Here is a 25048-nt window from a genome sequence, read left to right as displayed (position 1 = left end):
AGTTGTGGCACACGGGCTTAGTTGCTCTGCAGCATGTGGGATCTTCCCGGCCCAGGGCTCGAACCCATGTCCTCTGCATTGGCAGGCAGTTTCTTAACCACTGTGCCACCAGGCAAGTACTCGATTCCTTTCTTATTTTCTTTTGTGTGTCTTCTATCAATATTTCCTATGTGGTTACCATAGAGGATTATTAAAACATCTTACAACAATCGATTTGAAACTGATAGCAAATTAACTTCAATTGCATAAAAAACTCTACTCCTTTACATCCCCCCCACTTATGTTATCAGTGTCACAAAATATACCTTTTATATTTTGTGTACATTATCATAGTTTTATAGTTATTTTTATGCTTTTATATCTTAAGTTCTATATTAGAATTAAAATAGATTTACACACTACAATTACAGTATTTCCAAATTCTGTATTTTCCTATATATTTACCTGTACCAGAGAGCTTTATTTTCAGGTTCTATAATCCTTTCATTACAGTTCTAAGGACTTTAGTATTTCTCATGAGGCAGGTCTAGTGGTGATGAAATCTCTCAGCTTTTGTTTATATGGGAAGGTCTTTATTTCTCCATCATTTTTGAAGGATAGTTTTGTCAGATAAAGTATTCTTGGTTGGCATTATTTTTTTCTTTTAGCACTTTGAATATATCATTCCACTCCCTTCTGACTTGTAATGTTTCTGCTGAGAAATCCATTGATAATCTTATGGGAGTGCCCTTGAATGTGATGAGTTGCATTCTTCTTGCTTCTTTCATAAATCCTCTCTTTGTCTTTGATTTTTGACAGTTTGATTATAATGTGTTTCAGTGTGGGTCGCTTTGGGTTCATCCTAGTTGGAATCTTTTGAGTTTCTTATATTTGGTTGTCCATTTTCTTCCTCAAATTTGGGAATATTTGGCCATCATTTCTTCAAGTATACTCTCTGCTTCTATCTCTCTGTCTTCTAGGACTTTCATAATGTGTATATTGGCCCACCTAATGGTGTCTCATTAGCCCCTAAGACTTTTTTTCCACTTATATTCATTCTTTTTCCTTTTTGTTTCACTGACTTGATAATTTCAAATGGCCTATCTTTGAGTTTGCTGATATTTCTTTGGTTTGATGAGAACTGTTGAACCCTCCTACTGTATTTTTCAATTTGGTTATTGTATTCTTCAATTCCAGAAATTCTATTTTTTAAAACTCTGTCTCTTTGTTAATATTCTTATTTTGTTCATGCATAATTTTCCTGATTTCATTTGGTTGTCAGTTTTCTCTTAAAGTTCATTGAGCTTCTTTAAGATGATTATTTTGACTCTTTGTCATATAATTCTTAGGTCTCTATTTCATTAAGGTGTGTTTCTGTGCTGGCTTGGGGGAAGAGCTATTATGGGTGAAATGCAATAGCTTTTCTTATCCATTTCAATGAGGCTGGGCTTGGCTTTGCACTTGTCTGGGATACTGTGGTTTCTTAACTAGTGCCTGGAGTTCTCTTAAAGGCTTTTTAGGTGGTATATTGTTGTTAAGTTTGTGTTTCTATGGGGAACAAAGTCTGAGGTTTTTTATTTCACTGTCTTGTTAAAGTCACCCTATAGGAACATTTTAAAAGTACATCCATTTCCCTTATTTGTAATCTTTGCAATATGACTGGGAACTAATGTGCCTGAAGTAGTAATCCTAGCTATACTATTTTAAACATCTTAAGGAAATTTACAGACATTATATTTATTCTTAGAAAGCCTTGCAAGAGAGACATTTTATTCTTATGTTCCAGTTTAGGAAACAGGTTTTCTAAGAAGTTAAACTTGCCCAAGGTTAACAATAATTTGGAATTCAACCTCAGGCCTGCCTGGCTCCCAAGCCCCTGCTTTTCATATTCCACCATTTTCTGCTGCGGAGTGGTCTGTTGGGAAAGAACACACATTATTGAAATATGGTAGTCATGGAGAGGCTTGTTGTATATATTACTTCTGAAATACTATTGAATGTAACTACCAGTGTAAATTGCTGTGTTAGTAATGCTTTAGATGTGAAGAATATATTGCTTGGGTTATTCCTTGAACTTTGCACCTTTTTCTTAACAAGGTTAATTTTGTTTTTAAAAATTTGGGTTACTTTAGATTTTTCTAGTAATCACAACATTGCCATAGGGTATTAACTTCATTCAACACATCACTTTTCTGTTATAGACTTCTCAGAAAAAAAGATTTTCTTTAAAAATTAGTTATCTGCAGGCAATAAGCTTGACACATATCCAAATTAGAGCAAATTCTGACGATTGTAAATAAACGATTACCATGTACCTCCTCCAGCTTTACATTAAAAGAAACTAGAAATGCTGTTACAGATTCACATCTATTCATAAGTAGTGATGGCAAAGAATTACCTAACACTCTAAAAGTGGAGTCTTTTCCATACCTATTTAATATTTTTCTCAAGGAATCAAATATCTTAGAGGCATCCTATAATTAATCTTCACATATCTTGACATTTCTCTGTAATTCTGATGAATGTGAATTAACAGTGCATATTAATTATGCAGGCAAATGAAGTAGGCTGTGTACCTAATGGTTAAGAATCATTATGAGTTCCCAGCCTGGTTCCACCACTTACCACTGTGTGACCTTAGGCAAGATCATTAACTTTTCTCCATCTGTAAGATAGGTCTGGGCAACAATAGAACATATTTCCTTGCTGAGTATCAAGGTTTAAATACAATAAGAAGTGTTTGGAACATAGAGATAAATCAATGAATGTCAGTTATTATATTTTAGGGAAACCTGGTACAGGTAGAAATGTTTCACCAGCTTATTTAGAGAGACAGATATATATTTGAATTCTTCTGAGGCATAGAATAAACTTTAAAGAGTCAGTAGGATATGTTACAAAATAAAATCAAATATTTCTAAAATGTGAAAACACTGAAGATATTCAGCTTAGAAAGTATTGAACCAATATATTTGAGCTATAAACATTTATCATCTATCCAGGTGTATTGGGGAAAACAAATCAAGCCTTTGCTCAGGCAATTATAATCTATCTAGTTAGGAAAGGCCAACATGTTTTGAGAAAGATAGAATATTAAGTGTCAAAATGAGTGGAAACTTGCAGTAGGAATTCTACAAAAGAGAGAGCATGGTGAGGGAGAGTGGTACAAGGTAGCTTCATGGAGAACAGTTCTGAGCTTGGGGAGTTTGATTAGAGAAGAGAAGGCCCTTTAAATGAGGGGGCACTGTGGTACAGATAAGCAAAGAGCTTTACAGTGAACATACGGATCATCTTGCAGACTTGTTAAAATGTGGAGTCTGAATCAGTTATAGAGAACAAACTAGTGGTTACCAGCGGGGAAAAGGAAGAGGGAAGGGGCAATATAGGATAAAGAGGTACAAACTATTAGGGTAAAATAAGCTACAAGGATATATTGTACAACAGGGCAATATAGCCAATATTTTCTAATAACTATAAATGGAGTATAACCTTTAAAAATTGTGAAACACTATATTGTACACCTGTAACTTATATACTATTACTATATATCAACTATACTTCAATAAAAAAGTAGACTGCTTTTCTAAATATACCTTACCAAAAATTAAAATGCAGACAAAATACTGAACAAAATTTTTTAACATGTATGAAAGAAAAACGGCCAATAACTCTAAAATGCAGTCATCATTATAATCATCATCAATGACAAATGCTAACCTCCGTAGTATGTTAAGAGTTCTAATTAACCAATTAAAAAAAAGGCAATGACTACATAGAAAAATGAGATTAATAAAATTTTATAAGGGAGGAAATAAAAATTTAACAAAGAATAAGTTTGATAAATAAGCCAAAAAATATTTTTACCCTCATACACAATGATCTGTAAGCTAAAAAACAAAACACCAGTTTTTAGCTACAATTTGAGAAAAAAATTAAAGCTGTAAATTTATTATTTTAGGGGTATAAATGTGTACCATATTTCTGAAATTATTTGGCAATATGCACCAAATTTTTTTTTAACGTATATATCCTCAGATAATAGCCAAATGGTTGAGAAACATGTAGAGGCTAATGGAGAGCCTATCTCAGGCCTTACCAAGTGGTTAGAAAAATATTTTGGACCCATGCAGGAAAATATATGAAGCCATCTGGTTAGTTTACAGTAATTTCCTACTATTGTTTTAGTCCGGGTTTTCTAATTGGTTAGACTTAACTGGATGGGACAAACTAAATGACTGACAAAGATGCATCATTACTCTGGGAACCCTGCCTATATTGCTATTTAATAATTTAATCTGTGGATTGTTAAATAGTTTAAATCCCAGGAAGTGTAGAAGATTCTGACTTTTGTTTCCACTGAGCTTTTTAACCCAAAGAATCAAATGAGAGTCTGTGAGACAAATGATAGTGACTTTGTGAGTTTTTCTGGCATTTCAGCAAGGTATTAAGAGGCCAGACATTTCCTCAGTTTGCAGAGATCAAATATTAATAATAACAAGAAAGCCCACATTCTCTGTCCTGGAAATGGACAGGAAGCCTATAAATCTTTCTATCCTTGCTCCATTTCTATTTCCTGACAAGCCGACTACTTAGAGGGCAATCCTTCAGAGCAGCTATACTGACAAAATGAAAAAAAAAAAGATTAGTTGCTTTCATTTATTTACTCATTTAGTCATGGAATTTCCTGCAAGCATGTATTATAATAACTTGATAAGCAAATTATTCTGTACATCTTATTTCATTTTTTTCTAAAGAGGAGCTTTCCTTGTTATCCTGCACTCTAAAATTGTAAAATGGTAAAACATTCATTTCTGGTGGACTCCTTGCTTTTATTTTTTACAAGACAAAGGCACTTTGTTCTGACAGATGTGACAGACCAACTAGTTGTAAACTAAATAGCCAGATGATATAATATGTTATTAAGTATTTATGAAGTAATCTGGGAGAATGTGCAGCTGGTCCCCTGTTCCTTAACAGATGTAAGAATTCCCAGTATATTTCCCTGATTGATTACATGAATTTCCTTATTACAGTGGTATATTAGAAAACAAGTCTTTAATCATCTGATTAAAGACTGTATCTGTATTATCTGTACAGAACTTTTGTAGAGTCTTTTCTCTACAAGACTGTCTTTCTGGAATAAAAGGGACATCTGTTTTCATACTAACAGCAGTAATAGCATTTGTCCAGAGAAATTCTAGATAGAAGTATTGGTAGATTAAAATATAGATTGTATACTAGAATTACTTAATTGGAGTTGCTTAATTGTTTATTTGAAATGAATCATGTTGGCAGTAAGTCACTACATGTATGTTAAACATCCAGCTATTCCTGAATATGGGGAAACTATCTTTGGGTTTCACCCCGCAAATATCAGGTTATTTCCCCTCACATACTATGTAAGCTCAAATGAATGAACAGAATCACATAATGCTCTTCAGGTAAATTTGCTTTGAAGTTGAGAATATGTCCAAAACATGTAAGTCCAAAACTAAACCATCTTGGAAAGTTCCAGTGACTATAAATAGAATTTCTAAATTCAAAATGTCATTTCAAACTTCCCCACCTCATTGCTTGACTCTAATAATTGCTGTTACCTTAATTTCCTTTAGTACACTGTGACCATTTCCTAAGATTATTGGGTATTATGTGATATTTTTCACTTACATTCAGTAGCATCATATGAAGATTATCTGATAGGGGAAGAAGCATAGTCATAATATAAACAACTTTGTATAGCTGACCTTTAAACCTGCTGGTTGTCTTTGTAAGATACCAACACTGCCAGCAGCAATTTTATTCTTGAAGCCACTTAAGAGTTCATTTCAGTGGTTGTTTTCCATTACACCCACTGATGTAATCTACACAGCAGGGCGGTCTAAAACCATAATTATTAATTATTTTGATGTCCTGCTATGCAAATTTAAATATAGATATGGAATTCAGGACCTTGAATGAGACCATAAAGATAACCAAGTTAAATCATTTTATTTAGAAAGAGCAAGTAAGGACAAAAGACTTTCCCCAGACCACACAGCTGTGGAAGAACTGATTGTAGAACAAGGGTCTCCTATTTCCAAGGTCAGCACTGGATGGAGCATAATTGATGGCTTTGGCTGACACTTATTGAATAAATTGTGCTGGAAACCTTCTGCTACCATGACTATAGAAATTTTTTTATACTTTTGTTGACTATATAACAAAAACAAACATACAAATTTTAAATCACAGAGAAAACAGGAGTGGGAAATTCTCATTTTCATCATTTATTTCTTATCAGCTTATATTTTTATTATATAGATACAGAAATGTTTCACTAGTAATTTCTATAGACCAAGTAAACTGAAAAAACAAAGATTAAACAGCTAGTATTTAAGTCTGTTGCTATGTAGTTTAGAAATAAGAAATTAGGATTTTTGAGTTGAATAACATAATTTCTTTGAAAAGTCTGAGCTTTATTACTCTACCTAGAGGTAAGAGGCCAGAGTGTCACACGTCTATGAAGAAAATAAAAATGCAAAGTTACACAAGGATAAGATACATTTATTTCTTCTTCCCCACAACCATACGAGCCAATAAAGGGTTCCTTTTGGTAGATTTTAAAGAGTATTTAACGAACCTGCAGTGTGAGAAGGACCAAGCAGATTCAAATAATTTATTTGAATAAAATCTGTGTGGCCATTAGATCTCAGCAGTATCTATGGAGTTATTTATATTTCCACGTGCTCTAAGTTCACGTTAAGTAATACAATATGCACCTATTTATGATGGCTTCATCTCCTTTTTAATTCCCTAGTCCTCTGCTGTCAGGAAAGATGCCAGCTTTCAACTATCAGTTGAAATCAACTTCTCTTTGTCCTATATGTTAAAAGATGACTACACCTTTAGTTTACTGCAAATATCAAAGGCAGCCAGCAATCTCTTCATCATCTCCCCAACTATGCAACTCAAAGTACATCTGTTTCCATCTGACAATATGCTTGCTGCTTCCCAAGGCTAAATCCCGCTGTCCTATAACCTAACTCTCTGCCTTCTCCTCCCATATCCACCTTCAGTTCATTCAATAAATAGTCCTCTTCAGTCACCCGATGGAGTCTTTCTCCTTGACCCATAAACATGTTCTGGTTACTTCTAAATTGAACAAAATCTTTATTTGACCCTAATGCCTTTTCAGGTTCTTTTCCTTCATTTTTCAGGCAAGCTGAGTTTATCCATTAAAAGGCATATTATAATAGAATGCTTAATGTCATGGGGGAAATGTTTAAAATATATTTTAAAGGTAAATACAAAACTGAATGGAGAGCATGATTCCAATTTTGTGAAAAAATATGTATGTTTGCATAGAAAAAGGTGTGCAAGGCTGTACACACAGAGAGAGAGACACACATACACCCAGAGAGATAAAGAGAGAGAGACAAAGACAGAGAGAGAGAGAGAGACAGATTTCTCTGGGTAATGAAGTTACATGTGATTTTTATTTATGCTTTTCTCTTTTTTTTTCTCTTTTTAAAATTGAACTATAGTTGATTTACTGTATTATATTAATTTCAGGTGTACAACATAGTGATTCAATTGACAAAACAAAAACACAACCTACCGAATGGGAGAAAATATTTGCAAATGATATGACCAATAATGGGTTAATATTCAAAATATATAAACAGCTCATACAACTCAATTAAAAAAAAACAAACAGCCTGTTTGAAAAAGGCACAGAAAACCTGAATAGACATTTTTGCAAGGAGGATATACAGATGACCAGCAGGCACATGAAAAGATGCTCAGCATCACTAATCATCAGAGAAATGCAAATCAAAACCACAGTGGTGTATCACCTCACACATGTCAGAATGGCTATCATAAAAAGAGTCTATAAATAACAAATGTTGGCCAGGATGTGGAGAAAAGGGAACCCTAAGACACTGTTGGTGGGAATGTAAATTGGTGCAGACACTGTGGAAAACAGTATGGAAGTTCCTTAAAAAAATAGAACTACCATATGATCTTTATAATTTTCTATATTTTCAAAATTTTCTTAAAACTTTTTAATTAATAAAATTTATTTCATTTGGAGAGTTTTAGGTTCTCAGCAAAATTGAACAAAAAGTACAGATACAAGGTATATATATATATCCCTTGTCCCTCCACAGCTTTGCCTACAATCAACATCCCACACCAAAGTGGTATATTTTTTACAGTTGATGAACCTATATTGACACATCATTAACACCCAAAGTTTCTAGTTTATATTACTGTTCACTTTTGGTGTTATATATTTTATGGGTTTGGAGAAATGTATAATGACATACAGCCATCATTACAATAATGTATAGAGCATTTACACTACCCTAAAAATCCTCTGTGCTCTGCCTATTCATCACCCTCTACTTCCCTAACCCCTGGCCAACACTGATCTTTTTTTTTTTTTTAACGTTTTTATTGGAGTACAATTGCTTTACAATGGTGTGTTAGTTTCTGCTTTATAACAAAGTGAATCAGTTATACATATACATATAACCCCATATCTCTTCCCTCTTGCATCTCCCTCCCTCCCCCCCTCCCTATCCCACCCTTCTAGCTGGTCAGAAAGCACCGGGCTGATCTCCCTGTGCTTTGTGACTGCTTCCCACTAGCTATCTATTTTACATTTGGTAGTGTATATATATCCATATATACACTACCACTCTCTCACTTTTTCCCAGCTTACCCTTCCCCCTCCCCGTGTCCTCAAGTCCATTCTCTAGTACGTCTGCATCTTTATTCCCATCTTGCCCCTAGGTTCTTCATGAACTTTTTTTTTCTTGCGATTCGCGGGCCTCTCACTGTTGTGGCCTCTCCCGTTGCGGAGCACAGGCTCCGGATGTGCAGGCTCAGCGGCCATGGCCATGGCTTACGGGCCCCCTCCCCATCCCATCCCTCTAGGTGGTCACAAAGCACCAAGCTGATCTCCCTGTGCTATGCGGCTGCTTCTCACTAGCTATCTATTTTACATTTGGTAGTGTATATATGTCCATGCCACTCTCTCACTTTGTCCCAGCTTACCCTTCCCCCTCCCTGTGTCCTCGGGAGTATGTTTACTTTTGTAAGAAACTGCCAAACTGCCTTCCAATGTGGCTGTATTTCATTCCCACCAGCAATGAATGAGAGTTCTTGTTGCCTCCAAATCTCAACGGCATTTGGTATTGTCAGTATTCCAGATTTTGAACATTTTAATAGATGTGTAGAAGTATTTCAGTTATTTTAATTTGCATTTCCCTGATTACATATAATGAAGAACTTCTTTTCATATGCTTATTTGCTATCTATATATCTTCTTTTGTAAGGGGTTTGTTCAGGTCTGTGGCCCCTTTTTTTTTTTTTTTTGCGGTACGCGGGCCTCTCACTGTTGTGGCCTCTCCCGTTGCGGAGCACAGGCTCCGGACACGCAGGCTCAGCGGCCATGGCTCATGGGCCCAGCTGCTCTGCAGCATGTGGGATCTTCCCGGACCGGGGCACGAACCCGTGTCCCCTGTGTCGGCAGGCGGACTCTCAACTACCGCGCCACCAGGGAAGCCCATGTGGCCCATTTTTTAATGGGGTTGTTTGTTTGTTTTTAATTGTTGAATTTTAAGAGTTCTTTGTTTATTTTGGATAAGAGTTCTTTATCAGATATTTCTTTTGCAAATATTTTCTCTCAGTTTGTGACTTGTCTTCTCATTCTCTCTCTTTTTTGCTCTCCCCTCTTTCTCTTGATATTATCTTTCACAGAACAGAAGTTTTTAATTTTAATGTAGTCCAGTTTATCCATTATTTCTTTAAGTATCATGCCTTGAGTGTTGTACCTAAAAAGTTGTCACCATGCACAAGGTCAACTAGGTTTTCTCCTATGTTCTAGAAATTTTATAATTTTGCCTTTTACAGTTATGTCTGTAATCTACTTTGAGTTAATTTTTGTGAAGGGTTTAAGGTCTGTATGTAGATTCCTTTTTTTTTTCTTGACATGTGGATGTCCAGTTGTTCCGAGTACCATTTATTGAAAAGACTATTTTTGCTTCATTGTACTGCCTTTGCTCCTTTGTCAAAAATCAGTTGACTATATTTCTTTGGGTCTAATTTTGGGCCATCTAGTCTGTTCCATTGATCTATTTGCCTATTCTTTCACCAGTATCACTCTGCTTTGATTATTTAGTTTTGTAGTAAGTCCTGAATTTAGGTGGTGTTGATCAACTGACTTCATTCTTCTCCTTCAATATTGAATTGGCTATTCTGGATTGTTTGCTTCTCCATACAGATGGAGAATTGTTTGTCAATATCCACAAAATGCTAGGATTTTGATTTGGGTTGCATTGAATCTATAGATTAAGTTGGGAAGAACTAACATCTGGACAATATTGAGTATTCTTATCCATGGACATGGAACATCTCTCCATATATTTAGTTGTTTTGATTTGCATGGATATTTTCATTCCTCTTGATTTATTTTGTCAAATGACTTTACTAAAGGAAGTGCTATAGCATCATCATGGTTAAAAGTACATTAGTTACGTTAATTTACCTCACCTCAGTTTCCTCATCTGTATGATTTTGTAGATTTGTGAGGATGAAGTGTGTTAGTATATGAAAAGCGCTTAGAAAAATTTTTATCCTGGCACCAGTAATGTATGAAGATATGAATTTCATTGAATTTTTACCCAACTGGGTTTTATTTGAAAAACCCATTTTTAAGGTTTATGAAAAATTATACCTTTTTGATTTATATTAAAACTTTTTTTCTATTAAAATTTTCCCCAAACATCACTTTGGAGAAAATGAAAATGGTTAGGTCCTTGACACTTGTTTCATTTAAATAAAGGAAGATCTTTCATTTTCACAATGAAGCCCTTTGCCAGCTGTTGAAGGTCAGTTTCTCAATAGGGAGTATGGAGTGCAAAGGAATTCTTGAAATCTTATTTACAAGTAAATGGGAAGCAAACCATGTCTTTCTAATCAATCTTTGTGGATTAACATCCATGGGAACTTTTGGAAGATTGGACTTTAAATAAGTCTTTTAGATAGAAGGAAAAAGTTTCAGGGTTTGGAAGAAAAGACTTGGAAACTTTGTGACAAAATAAACAAAGTTGTTTTATTTTGATTTTTATATCCACCCTTAACTTCTTCCATGAATTTGTGCTTCTAGTGCATTATCATGTTTTGTGTGCTTTTTTCCAGTAGGAGAATTTAAAATCAAAGATTCCATGGGGAGTAGAAGAACCACAGTATTTCGTAGTGGAATTTGATAGTTTAGGAATAATATGGGCTACCACATGACCTAGACAAGATAGAGGAAAGAATGTAGAATATTTTTTGCTAAAAATCTTATTGGGTATTGGTAAATAGAGAAAAGATATGCTACCATTTTCAAGTGAGTATTTGGAAGGTGAAAGCAGTCTATAGGGTAGTTGTCATGGAAACTGAACCAAAAACCAAAAAAAAAAAATTGTCAACAGTTGTTTCATAGTATGCATTCCAGATAAAGGTGAGAAAGAATAAATAGAAAGTTTCACAGATTTGTAGAATGGTGTTGTCAAATTGCTGTCCTAAATCTTGCGGAAATTTTGTCCGAAATGTTCTGGTCTGTACCTTGAGGAATATATTATCAATCTGGGAAGAAACTCTTCCTGAGACTGTTTACAAAAGTTTTATATTGCTGAGTATTCATTAAGGCAATTTTGCTGAACTTCTGTAGGTGAACTTGTTTGTTATTCGATGGCAATAAATATCAACTTTAGGTATCGAAGGAGGGATGTTTCAGGTTTCCTGAGAGCCAAAGGGAAAATTAACTCTGTTTAAATGGGGGAAAAGCCTGAAGGAAACTCAGCTTCCCAGGCCAAGATATCTGCAGTCTTGGTTCTTTTTGCTCTTCTGTTACACAGAAGAAAGAGCAGGAGTTGCTAGGAGCCAGGTGCCAGCATCTCTGCAGCCCTGGTAGAGATGCTGAGACAGAGAGAATGAGGAGTTAACGTTGGGGCTTAAAGTTGAGGAGCAAGTTAGGAAACAGAGCAGGAAATGCACATATTTAGGAGAAAGCCTATCTTAAGGGACACAGGAGACAGCAGGGCAGCCATGAAAGAGATGACAAGTATCATCCACCAGAACAGATAGTAGATCACAAATTTAGGACAGGCAAGAGAGTAGCAGTCAGCAATGATGGTTCAGTTGTTCCAGGACACCCTGATCTTGAGTCAGGTTTCTGATCAGCCAGAGGACTCTGCACATATTGTCCTGATTCAAGGGAGAGCTCAGGTTCTCCAGAATGTAATTTGAGCATTATGAGGTGGCCATTGTAAACAGAGGAGCTAGTTCCTGAACTCTGTGCTGCTGTAGATAGTCTAGCAGGGGCACTTGGAAAAGGAAGCATGGTGGGAAGTCGGGAAGCCTGGGTCTGCTCCTGTACCTGCTGCACACTAGCTGTGTGACTTGGAGAAGATGAACTGTAAGTCTCAGTTGTCCAGTTTACAGAACAGGGATACTAATATGTTATACCCACATAACATATTGGAAAGTAGTATAGGTTGAAACGTTTTATACTAATGTGCTGTTAATGGCAGTGTGCAGTGCCTGCACTCTGAATTTTAGTGAACAGAGGCTTAATTTATTTGACATACATTTTTATTCAAGCTATACCCAATTGCCTAATTAGGTTTAAATGACGGAAAAGTGTACAGTGTTGGGGAGGTTGCCACTGTAAGGACAAGGTCCAAAGGTTTGGGGTCAAAGATCAGGGTTCAAGTTCTAATTCTGTCACTTACTAGATTAAGGGGCATGGCCTTCAGCAAGTTCCTTAACCTCTGAGATTCAATTTTCTTCATCTGATAATAGGATAATTACAAATGCTTTATATACTTTGAAGGATTGGTGATGGGCTTTTCCAAGAATGCTTTACAAAGGAGTTATTATAATGAATACTATTTACCCATCCCCAGCAGAATGATGTTCTATCCAAATTTCCCCAAACATAGGTGAGTGATCAGTTGCCAGAAGGCATAGGGCTTCAGCAGCAGAAAGTATAATAATTAAAATTTTCTGTACAAATAGCAGGTGATCGACTTCACTCTTTCTTTGTGGAGATCATACTCCATTCTGCTCTGGCCTCTAGGATGTCATTCTGCTGTAGGAAAACTCAAGTACTAAACTCAAGTGTGCTTTTGGATAAACTCTTAATTTTTACTTTATTAAAATCTAACCTCTATGTACTGAGTCATGTGTCTTAACGTCTCATAGAGTGGAATTTCTGAAGACCATATATTTTTGAGCGTCAGCCCAGGATACAGACTGCCCTTGATTTCAATAAATAAGAAATAGAGCCAAAGTCAGAACAGATAGGAGGAGGGCTTTGCTTCTGTAGGGTTTAGAGTATCCAATTCCAGTCTATTTGTTCATTCATTATTAACTTCCCTTGCTTATTATTTGGTTTCCTGCTGAGATTCATAGGGTTGTCCTAGCTCATTCTCTGAAGGTTTACATTCTCTCTTTTAGTTGAGTGCACTTTTATTTCTTTAGTAGCATCTCTTTTGTTTTATATAGCCTCAGATGATATTTCCAACTCTCTTCTGACCTGTTGCATTTTTAAAGGAAAGAAATATTGTGCCAAAGCTAAAGAGACTTTGAAGGAGCAGAGCATATATAATTTATGTCAAGGAGGGGTTGGTGAAACTGCCTCTGGGACCAGTTGATTTTAATGTGTTTGAAAGCTCAGATTTTTAGAATGCAACTGCATAAGTGTTCTTTAGATTTGTAAGCTTGATCAATTTGCTTAGATGTTTTTAGATTGGAGAACTTTGCAAATGACTTCCATTTCAACAACACCAAAACAGAAGCACAAGTGGGAGCATGTTGCTTTGAATTTTTCCTCTTTTAGTGGAGATTAGAGGGGCAGCTGCAGTGTAGACAGGCCTGACTGCATCTCCTGGCAGGGTCTGTGCCTCACCCCGCATGCACACTTCCTGCATTGGGACTCTCCACAGAGAAAGGTGATTCAGAAACAGCCAAGGTGCTTTTCACATTCCTGCACCTGTGGTTCCAGTAGAAATGACTGCGAGCAGCACTGGGGGGATTATTTAGAGACTCTTGGATAGAAACTGAGCTGGGGGTGAGTGTGTGTGGGGGTGGGGGGGTGTGTGTGTGTGTGGGGGGGATGGGGAGCTAAACATTTGCTCTCAGAGGTCATTTGCACTGAACATGGAAGAGGTAAGATGAGGAAAGAACAATTATTGAGCACCTACTAAGAGAAAGGGCACTGTGTTTACATGCACATTCTCATTTAATCCTCAGTATAACCCGGGAGGTGATATCTTGCTGTTTAAGAAACTGAAGCCAGAGGGACTGAGTAGCTTGCTAATGGTCACACAACTAGTAAATGGCAACACTAGATTCTGACTTGTAAGTCCTGGTCTTTCGGGGACAGTATACCCCAGGGAGCTTTAGAGCTGCCCTTCTCTAATCCTGTGATACTTTCCAGGTACAAAGACAGGAACTGGGTCTCCTCTAACGCAGAGGAGTGGGTCTTCCACCTCCAGGTATTGTCACCAAGCACACAGTCTCCCTTATGATGGGTAAGGCACCAGTGGTGTGATACATGAGGATCTGAATTGCGATAATTGCTACAAGCAAACTTGCCATGCCACCTTCTTGCTCTTCCTCCTGGCTTTGTCCCTTCAAACCCGGAATCTCATTTTTTATTTCCCCCTCTCTGGCAGACTAACCCTTCCTTCTTCAGATCTCGGTTTAGATAGGAGTTCCTTGATCACTCCCATCCCCTACCCCAGGCTGGTTTAGGTACCTCTTCTATTGGTCTACCATTGTCACATTCTCTCCTCACATTCTATTATAATTACTTGCTAATTTTCCCACATCTCCTGTTAACTCATTGGAAGAGTAATAACGTCCTTGTTCACTGTTGTCGTCCTAGAAACTAGGATGGATAGTGCCTGATGTGTGGCAGACGTGTAGGGTATCTGAACGCAGGCAGAGCAGTGTCAAGGCTTGCTGGGAGAGGGGCATTAAAACCCACTATGATCCCATCCATCCCAGTGATCATAAGACCTAAGGAGAAACAGTGTGTTTACACTGTAAGCACAGCTTCAAGACAATTCCCCTACTCCTCCTTCCCACCAGATGGCTGCCCTAAACTCAGGAAATGTTGACTGACACAGTGGTGTCACTGAGATGGACAGAGAGACAAAAGTATGGACTTTATCAATGAAAATACCTGAATTACTTCACTTCGTTCCCTTTCTTTCTCGTCTCTTTTCTTCACTCCTTCTCCCCTTTCTCATTTTTTTTTTAACAGAACATACCAAAAAGACACAGGAAAGAATTATTGCCCCTGGCTTGTGATTTATGAAATTTAACCTAGATATTATTTAAAAATATTTGAAGACAATGGTAAAAACCAATATGAATTCCAATATCCTAAAATGGATACAAATACTTTTTTTTTTTTTCCTTGCGGCACACGGGCCTCTCACCGCTTTGGCCTCTCCCACTGCGGAGCACAGGCTCCGGATGCGCAGGCCCAGCGGCCATGGATTACGGGCCCAGCCGCTCTGCGGCATGTGGGATCTTCCTGGACCGGGGCACGAACCCATGTCCCCTGCATCGGCAGGCGGACTCCCAACCACTGTGCCACCAGGGAAGCCCACAAATACATTTTTATTTGATGCAAATGACAGTTTCACTTGAACAGGGGTGATGATTATTATTAACAAACTTACCCTCCCGCTGAATATTGATCACCACTAATGCTAACAAAATAACTATTAAGAACTTAATTATTTGTGTATTAGAGCACATATCTTTTTTTTTTTTTTTTTTTTTTTTTGCGGTACGCGGGCCTCTCACTGTTGTGGCCCCTTCCGTCGTGGAGCACAGGCTCTGGATGCGCAGGCTCAGCGGCCATGGCTCACGGGCCCAGCCACTCCGCAGAATGTGGGATCTTCCCAGACCGGGGCACGAACCCGTGTCCCCTGCATCGGCAGGCGGACTCTCAACCACTGCGCCACCAGGGAAGCCCAGAGCAATATCTTGGCTCTGGTTCTAAGTGGTTCCAGTCATATGACTCAGGTTCTGGGCACAAGTGGGATCCTTGGTCTTGTTAGAGGTAATGGTCTTGTCTCCTGTGTACAAATAATAGTTTACATTAAAAATTTATTCATTGATGAAATTGATAAACACAGTGTCTGTGTAACCCAATTACACTCGTTACCTTATGTTAATTGGTTTTCCCTCCATGTGTCTGGGATGTTATCTTTCTGCTTTCAACATTAAACTTGTGAGAAGATCCTTGTTATTTCCCGGCTCAGAGAGGTAGTTTACCTTCTGACAGTAACAGAAATGCAGGAGTTAGTGCAGGGAAGGAATAGAAAGAATAGGAGAATCTAGAAACACACAATCTTTAGGTATTAAGATGCTACCATTTTTGAATGACAATTGAATTTTTGGAAAAAAAACCTTTGAAGTATGAGGGACTGGATTTTATTACATCGCTAATACTGCCAATCACAGTTTTATAACACAACTTTAGGGTCCTGTTTAAAATTGTTATTCTCTTAATCTATAAAAGTATACCTATACTAGTGGGAAGCAGCACAGCATAGCAAAGCATAGCACAGGGAGGTCAGCTCAGTGCTTTGTGTCCACCTAGAGGGTTGGGATAGGGAGGGTGGGAGGGAGACGCAAGAGGGAGGGGATATGGGGATATATGTATATGTATAGCTGACTCACTTTGTTATACAGCAGAAACTAACACAACATTGTAAAGCAATTATACTCCAATAAAGATGTTAAAAAACGTATACCTATAATATACATATAAATAAAGTACATATATATCTTGTATATAATATATATTGTATACATACAATTTATATACATATATATGAAATTAATGTAGCATAACATAATACACAGTATTATATACTTATAAAAATAAATTTTGCCTTAAAGAGAATCCCATGAATTGAGTAACCACAAACACTCTCTTGCACTATATACTTGCCCTGAGGAAAGAATGCAGGCAGGGTACACATATCCCAAGGATTCCTAGAGGGTCTGGAGAGTCACTGAGCCACATTGTTCACTTGGCCAGGTTTTCTTTCCCTCCCACACCAGTGTTCCTTTCAGAGATGTCTGCAGTTACACTGATACTCACAGGGTTAATACTCAGCAGGATATGGTAACTGGTGCATCTGTGGGTCTGGGTATTGAAATCTTGGACAACTGTTAATTGTTGATTAGGAAACCAACACAGGCCTCGTTTCCAGAGATGTGGGGAAATGACGTGAAGTTTTGCACGCCATCCAGAAATCCTCAGATTAAGGTTTCCCAAGACTTCCCCTTGGTCCACCACCAATCTTTCAGAACATGGTTTTCCTTCATTGATTTTGCCAACATATTGGCTTGAGTTTTATCTGGTACAGATTTGGAACTGCAAAACAGGTGTGTTTTTTTTGTTTTGTTTTGTTTTGTTTATAATATGTTGACTTGCATTTTTTCTCAGTAATAATCTCATCCCCAATGGCATGCTTTAAGATTCATTCTGAATGACACAGCTGATGAATGGCATTCTCCTAGTCTGCCCTGGCATGACACAGCAGCGCACCCTATAAAATCCTAGAGGTCAGTGCTTTCCTAATTCTCCACTCAACATGGAGCTGTCAGTTGAGGAACCTGGCCGCTACTTCACAGGCTGTGTGGTTTGGGGGTCAGCAACTGGTGCTTCGGGTTGTTGTATGTACATGGGTGTGATATTCCTGCTCTGTGAGTCTCCTTCCATCTGCCAGGGTGGGCTATGCACTGGGCTCTGGGACCAATCAGCTTAGGCTGTCCCCATGGTGGTAAATTTCTGTGGCTTACAACATCCATGGTTTATTTCCCACTCTCATTTCATGTTCATTTATGACCGGATGCAGCTTTGCTTTTGAAGTCATCATTCCAAGACCCCAGCTGACAGACATCTACTATCTGGGATGTGGCAGGATCTTGGCAGATGGGGAGAGGCTGGGGTAAAGCCATGTTGGCTTTCAGAAGTGGTTCTGAAGTGGTTCGTGTTACCTTCCCTCATTTCAGAGGCCAAACTTGACTTGGTCAATGTGGGAAGAATTATGATCCTTCTGTACAGAAAGGCTGATAGGGCAGCAAATATTTGCACCATGAAACCAAGTACCACAGGCTTTCTCTAGCCTTACCTGCCACCTTACTCTCATGTACTAGGGATTCCAGTCCCACATAGCTACTTGCATTTTGTGAGCACACTGCGTTCTCACGATGCTCCATCTGTTTCTTCACTGCCCAGAATCTCGCTTCCCTCATTCATCTGGTGACTTTCTTCTCCTTTAAGTATCATCCCTCCTGGAAGTTCTCTCCTAATCCTCGTAAGGAGTGGGAAGTACTCCTTCCGCTCTCTGCCATGGCTCCTGGTACACAATTCTGTCCTACTGCTTTGTAACCATAATGGATTTGTTTCCCTCAAGAGACTCTGAGACTCTTAAGAACTGGGTGTATGTCTTCATCTCTGATCTCCAGCACTAGCCGAGGGCCTGCCGTACATTCGGCACTCAACGTTTTATTGGATATTAAATAAATGCAATAATGCGAAAACAGATGGAGAAAGCTGCTTTCTACCCTAGTCCTTGTTTAGACTAGCATTCTCAAACTATCTGTGATGAAGGACGATGTTTAAAATTTCTCATTTGATACAAATCAATAGTTTTGTAAAAGAGAATAAAGATAAAGTACTGGAAAAAGGAGGAAGCACGTGTTAGATTTCTATCAAAGTTTCTAAATGCTTACTTTCTCAATTTCTGTATTTTTTCATTGCAGACCAGTAACAAACACTTTGTGGTTGGTTGTCTACACTTTGGATGTCACTGTTTTAGATTCATTTAATTCATTCAAAGATATTTGCTGGGTTCCCTTGTATGCCAGGCAATGTTTGAGGTGCAGGGGACTCAGCAATGAACAAGAGAGACAAATGTCCTGCTCTCAAAAAGCCTACCTGCTCGTGGGAGAAATGGGTAATAAATGAGCAGACAACTTGATAAATGATGTGATTTTGAATAATGGTTAGTTATTAGCTTTGAGGGAAGTGAAAGAAGGAAATGAGAGAGAGAGTGATTGGGTGGGAGTGGTATTTTTATGAGGGTGCTCAGAGATGCTTTGTCCAAGAAGGTGACATTTGAGCAAAGACCTGAGCATTCTAGGCACAGAGAGCAGGAAATGTTAGGGTCCTGAAGGAGGAGCAAGGTTGGAGCAGCCAAGGAACTGAGAGAAGGCTGGTGTGACTGATGGTTAGTAAACATGGAGGATCGTGTCAGAGAGGCAGCCTGAGAGTCAGGCCAAGGGCAGATCCTACAGGACTTTGTAGGCAATAGTCAGATGTTCTGCTTTTATTAAACGTCATAAGGAAGCCATTGAAAGATTTTGAGCAGAGATACTTCATGGTCTGATTTACATCTCAAGCAAATTACTCTGCTCAACATCTCTAGTCATTAGGCAAATGCAAATCAAAACCACAACGAGATATCACCTAACACCTGTTAGGATGGCTGTCATCAAGTGGGATAGGGAGGGTGGGAGGGAGGGACATGCAAGAGGGAAGAGATATGGGGACATATGTATATGTATAACTAACTCACTTTGTTATAAAGCAGAAACTGACACACCATTGTAAAGCAATTATACTCTAATAAAGATGTTAAAAAAAAAAAAGACAAGAGAAAGCAAATGTTGTCAAGGGTGTGGAGAAAAGGGAACCTTTGTGACTGTTGGTGGAATGGAAATTGGTGCAGCCACTGTGGAGAACAGTATGGAGGCTCCTCAAAAAATTAAAAATACAGCTATCATACGATCTAGCAATCCCACTTCTGGTATATATCCAAAGGAAATGAAAACAGGATTTCGAAAAGATATCTATACCCCCATGTTCATTGTAGCATTATTCACCATAGCCAAGATATGGAAACAACCTAAGTGTCCATCAATGGATGAATCCAATAAAGATGTGAGACACACACGCACACACACAAACAAACAGGAATATATCAGCCACATCTCAAGCAAATTTCTCTGCTCAACATCAGCCACAAGAAAGAATAAAATCCTGCCATTTGTGACAACATGAAAGAACATTGAGGGCATTAGGCTAAGTGAAATAAGCCAGATATATACTGCATGGTATCACTTACATGTGGAATCTAAAAATAGTCTAACTCATAGAAAGAGAGAGTAGAAAAGTGGTTGCCAGGGGTTGGCGGGGGTAGGGGAAATAGAGAGATGTTGGTAAAAAGGTAGAAACTTTCAGCAATAAGATGAATAAGGTCTGAGGATCTAATATATAATAGGATGACTATAGTTGATAACACTGTATTTTATAATTGAAATTTGCTAAGAGAGTAGAACTTAAATATTCTCACACACATAAAATAAAATAAGTATGTGAAGTGATGGATGTGTTAATTAACTAGGTGGGAGAAATCCTTTCACAATGTGTATATCAAGACATCATGATGTACACTTTAAATATCTTCCAATTTTATTTGTCAGTAATACCTCTACAAGGCTGAAAAAAACAAAGCAAATTATTCTTGATCTACATGAAAAGTGAATTTCATGAAGAAAAACAGACCGGTTATGAGGTTATTCCAGAAGTTTATATGAGAGATGGAGAAGGCTTATCTTGGGCAGTAGGTGTGGAGGTAAATAGAAGTAAACAGATTCAGGATGTGTTTTGGAAAAATACAGTTAAGATGATAGCAGACATTCTGCCTAAAAATAAAAGAAATTCATGTAATGTTTCTTCATTAAATATGTATGCAGTAGGTTTTTATAACATGACCTTTATCAAATTACAGAACTTTCATTTTATTTTTCTGAGTGATATTTTATGAACCATAAGTAGATGCTGAAGTTTATTAAGTGTTTCTTATGAACTTCCTAAACAAATTATTTTTATTTCTTTTCTTTAGACAAATTTTGGAGTACCTTGAACAATTTTCTCATGTTAAACCAACACTGTATTCCATGATAAACCCTCTTGGTCATGATATATTATAGCATTCTGTGCAAATAATTGGTGGATACACATTTAAACATATATAGAACTCATTTATGAAATTGACCTTGTTTTAGATAATAATTTTAAAGAATTACTATTATACATTTTATGATGACAGTGCAATTGAATTTGAAATAAATAGTAAAATGATAATAAGAAACTTACGTTCACTTAGGTTTGAAAATTAAGAAATGCTTACACACAATTTAAACAGAAATTAGGAAATAGTACAGAACAGAAATGAAAGTGCTACATATCAACATTTGTATGATGTTGTTAAATTGACACTTTTGGGAAAATGTATAGCCTTAAATGCTTTTATTACACTTATTAGCTTATGGATTTTAGATTAAGTAGATATCAAAGATTTAGGCCTAAAAAATTTGTAACTGGTCTTACCATTTGCTATGGAGTCTAGGGGAAACCTTTAGTCTATTTATTTATGTGTTTGTTTATTTAAGCCTCCGTGGACAGTTCGGCCTACACACGTGAACTTACCTTGCTGTCTTTCTCTGGACTCTATTTTATCTTATTAATTTTCCATCTTACCTTTTCTCTGGGAGAATATTCCATCCAAATATCAGTTTTACCTGATATGGTCTCTAACCAGGTAGTAGGCCTTTATATACTTGAGGATCATACATATGTATGTGTGTATGTGTGTGTGCACGTGTGTGTGTGTGTGTGTGTGTGTGTGTATATATATATATATATATACTCTTTTTTAAAAAATTTATTTATTTTACACTTTATTTATTTTTGGCTGCGTTGGGTCTTTGTTGCTGTGCGTGAGCTTTCTCTAGTTGCGGCGAGCGGGGGCTACTCTTCGTTGCGGTGCGCAGGCTTCTCATTGCGGTGGCTTCTCTTTTGCGGAGCACAAGCTCTAGGTGCACCAGCTTCAGTAGTTGCAGCACACAGACTTAGTAGTTGTGGCACGCAGGCCCTAGAGCACATGGGCTTCAGTAGTTGTGGCACATGGGCTCAGTAGTTGTGGTGCACAGGCTTAGTTGCTCCGCGGCATGTGGGATCTTCCTGGACCAGGGATTGAACCCTTGTCCCCAGCATTGGCAGGCAGATTCTTAACCACTGTGCTAACAGGGAAGTCAAAGATTTGGGGGTTTTATATTTCACAACACAGCCCTAACCTCAGGCCACCAGTGCCATCTGTGTTAATGCAGTCCCAGCCATCTGCCCAGCACTGGACAAGAGCTACCTGGGCTCCGCTTACAGACAGTGTGTTCCTTCCTGAAGGGTATTCTGGGGGGTGATTTGACTGTAGCTGATAGCTTGACCTTTTTTTTTCCCCCTTCCTTAATTTATTTATTATTTTTTTAACATGTTTATTGTAGTATAATTGCTTTACAATGGTGTGTTAGTTTCTGCTTTATAACAAAGTGAATCAGCTATACATAAATATATGTCCCCATATCTCTTCCCTCTTGCATCTCCCTCCCTCCAACCCTCCCTATTCCACCCCTCCAGGAGGTCACAAAGCACCGAGCTGATCTCCCTGTGCTATGCGGCTGCTTCCCACTAGCTATCTACCTTACGTTTGGTAGTGTATATATGTCCATGCCTCTCTCTCGCTTTGTCACAGCTCACGCTTCCCCCTCCCCATATCCTCAAGTCCGTTCTCTAGTAGGTCTGTGGCTTTATTCTTGTCTTACCCCTAGGTTCTTCATGACATTTTTTTTTCTTAAATACCATATATATGTTTTAGCATACAATATTTGTCTTTTTCTTTCTGACTTACTTCACTCTGTATGACAGACTCTAGGTCTATCCACCTCATTACAAATAGCTCAATTTCATTTCTTTTTATGGCTGAGTAATATTCCATTGTATATATGTGCCACATCTTTATCCATTCATCCGATGATGGGCACTTAGGTTGTTTCCATCTCCGGGCTATTGTAAATAGAGCTGCAATGAACATTTCTGTTCACTTTCTGCCAGTGTTTTCGTGCCAGTACCATACTGCCTTGATGACTGTAGCTTTGTAGTATAGTCTGAAGTCAGGGAGCCTGATTCCTCCAGCTCCGTTTTTCGTTCTCAAGATGGCTTTGGCTATACGGGTTTTTTTGTGTTTCCATACAAATTGTGAAATTTTTTGTTCTAGTTCTGTGAAAAATGCCAATGGAAGTTTGTTAGGAATTGCATTGAATCTGTAGATTGCTTTGGGTAGTATCGTCATTTTCACAATGTTGATTCTTCCAATCCAAGAACATGGTAAATCTCTCCATCTATTTGTATCATCTTTAATTTCTTTCATCAGTGTCTTATAATTTTCTGCATACAGGTCTTTTGTCTCCTTAGGTAGGTTTATTCCTAGATATTTTATTCTTTTTGTTGCAATGGTAAATGGGAGTGTTTTCTTGATTTCACTTTCAGATTTTTCATCATTAGTGTATAGGAATGCCAGAGATTTCTGTGCATTAATTTTGTATCCTGCAACTTTACCAAATTCATTGATTAGCTCTAGTAGTTTTCTGGTAGCATCTTTAGGATTCTCTATGTATAGTGTCACGTCATCTGCAGACAGTGACAGCTTTACTTCTTCTTTTCCGATTTGGATTCCTTTTAGTTCCTTTTCTTCTGTGATTGCTGTGGCTAAAACTTCCAAAACTATGTTGAATAAGAGCGGTGAGAGTGGGCAACCTTGTCTTGTTCCTGATCTTAGTGGAAATGCTTTCAGTTTTTCACCAATGAGGATGATGTTGGCTGTGGGTTTGTCATATATGGCCTTTATTATGTTGAGGAAAGTTCACTCTATGCCTACTTTCTGCAGGGTTTTTATCATAAATGGGTGTGGAATTTTGTCACAAGCTTTCTCTGCATCTTTTGAGATGATCATATGGTTTTTCTCCTTCAACTTGTTAATATGGTTTATCACACTGATTGATTTGCGTATATTGAAGAATCCTTACATTCCTGGAATAAACCCCACTTGATCATGGTGTATGATCCTTTTAATGTGCTGTTCGATTCTGTTGGCTATCATTTTGTTGAGGATTTTTTGCATCTATGTTCATCAGTGATATTGGCCTGTAGTTTTCTTTCTTTGTGACATCCTTGTCTGGTTTTGGTATCAAGGTGATGGTGGCCTCGTAGAAGGAATTTGGGAGTGTTCCTCCCTCTGCTATAGTTTGGAAGAGTTTGAGAAGGATAGGTGTTAGCTCTTCTCTAAATGTTTGATAGAATTTGCCTGTGAAGCCATCTGGTCCTGGGCTTTTGTTTGTTGGAAGATTTTTAATCACAGTTTCAATTTCAGTGCTTGTGATGGTCTGTTCATATTTTCTAATTCTTCCTGATTCAGTCTTGGCACGTTGTGCATTTCTAAGAATTTGTCCATTTCTTCCAGGTTGTCCATTTTATTGGCATAGAGTTGCTTGTAGTAATCTCTCATGATCTTTTGTATTTCTGCAGTGTCAGTTGTTACTTCTTTTTCATTTCTAATTCTATTGATTTGAGTCTTCTCCCTTTTTTTAAAAAATAAATTTATTTATTTATTTATTTTTGGCTGCGTTGGGTCTTCGTTGCTGCACACGGGCCTTCCCTAGTTGCGGTGAGCCGGGTCTGCTCTTCGTTGTGGTGTGCAGGCTTCTCATTGTGGTGGCTTCTCTTGTTGAGGAGCACGGGGTCTAGGCACACGGGCTTCAGTAGTTGTGGCTCGCGGGCCCTAGAGTGCAGGCTCGGTAGTTGTGGTGCACAGGCTTAGTTGCTCCGTGGCATGTGGGATCTTCCTGGACCAGGGCTCGAACCCATGTCCCCTGCATTGGCAGGTGGATTCTTAACCACTACACCACCAGGGAAGTCCCCCCCTTTTTTTTTTTTTTGATGAGTCTGGCTAATGGTTTATCTATTTTGTTTATCGTCTCAAAGAACTAGCTTTTAGTTTTATTGATCTTTGCTATTGTTTCCTTCATTTCTTTTTCATTTATTTCTGATATGATTTTTATGATTTCTTTCCTTCTGCTAACTTTGGGGTTTTTTTTTCTT

The sequence above is a fragment of the Pseudorca crassidens genome, chromosome 12, assembly GCF_039906515.1.
Source record: "Pseudorca crassidens isolate mPseCra1 chromosome 12, mPseCra1.hap1, whole genome shotgun sequence".
NCBI classification, from domain to species: Eukaryota; Metazoa; Chordata; class Mammalia; order Artiodactyla; family Delphinidae; genus Pseudorca; species Pseudorca crassidens.
Note: the sequence above shows the minus strand (reverse complement) of the source record.